Here is a 1,341-nt window from a genome sequence, read left to right as displayed (position 1 = left end):
AAGTGAAACACAAGAATAATACTAATCTTATATGGCCCCAACACTTTGAGTGTAAATAAAACACCTTTTATTTAAGCACCATATTGATTACTCATTATTTATGTTTCGATTAATCAACTTTATGCTTGAATTAAAACATTAGTTGTCCCATGCTCCAAGCATGTACACTATGTTTTTCCAAACAACAATTATGCCATACTCCAAGTATGCATACTATGTTTACATATAGATCAATTGACAATATTCCAATGATGCTCATTTCACAATTCCAATCCTCGTTGTAAATGCAAGAATACCAAACTCTTGCCATTTACTGTAATCTGTTAGATTCTAAACTTATATGCAATGATCCCCTTGTAATGACTATACACAGAAGTCACAAAGACTTGGCAACAGACATTACAAAGTATTCCAATGGAAAACAATTCCATGGAAATGAAGTCTCAAATTCAAAGTACATTCCTTTGAACATCCTTCTTAGCATTAAGTTCTTTAATCTTACACAGATTCAATGAATAACTTCCACCTATGGAGACAATTCCATATTACCATTTTGACCATCACTTATGAACAAGAGTTGCCTCTTTTCAAAATATGTCAATATGGTCCTTACTCTATACTTCTAATTGTCCATGAGCAACCAATCTTTGGTAAACCTCAGATTGTCCTCGACAACTTTGCTTAATCATTTTAGTCATTTCCAGTTCTATTCCTTTTTCCATCTTAATGCCCTAGGCATTTGGAAAATTTAGAATGGATGAATATTATAGCACATGTAATCAAACCTATACCCAAAGCATATGGGACATGATTTATGCTATAATTTTTTTTTATTTGCCATGTTTTCATAATTCGAACTATGAAGAGGGATGCCGTAATCATAATCGAATTTTGAGAACGCAACATATATAGAATTTCCTTATGTTGAACCATTCCAGCATAACATTCATATATATTCTTGACTAAAGTAGATTAAATTCTCAATCTAAGCTTGTAGAATTGGAGTGAAGTACAAAATCCTTTCCCTTAATTATGGCAAAACAACTTTTTCAAGGCGAATTGAAACTTTTTTTTTCTATAATTAACATCATCCTCCCACTAGCATAATGATTATTATCTTACTAGCATAACACTTATGCTCCCACTAGCTTTGACATGTATCCAGAGATCAGCTGGACTTTTAGAAACCAACACTTTATTGACTTTTCTACCAAAGTTCAGATTTCTGATACGCAATTTCTTTGATAAGACTTTATCAAAACCATACACCTTTCCTTAGATAGCTCACTTGTGTGTCTAAACAATTATGAAGAGGGATGCCGTAATCATAATGTTTAGACC

Source organism: Lactuca virosa, chromosome 6 (genome assembly GCF_052849685.1).
Source record: "Lactuca virosa cultivar CGN04683 chromosome 6, Lactuca_virosa_CGN04683_v6, whole genome shotgun sequence".
In the NCBI taxonomy this organism is placed as follows: Eukaryota; Viridiplantae; Streptophyta; class Magnoliopsida; order Asterales; family Asteraceae; genus Lactuca; species Lactuca virosa.
Note: the sequence above shows the minus strand (reverse complement) of the source record.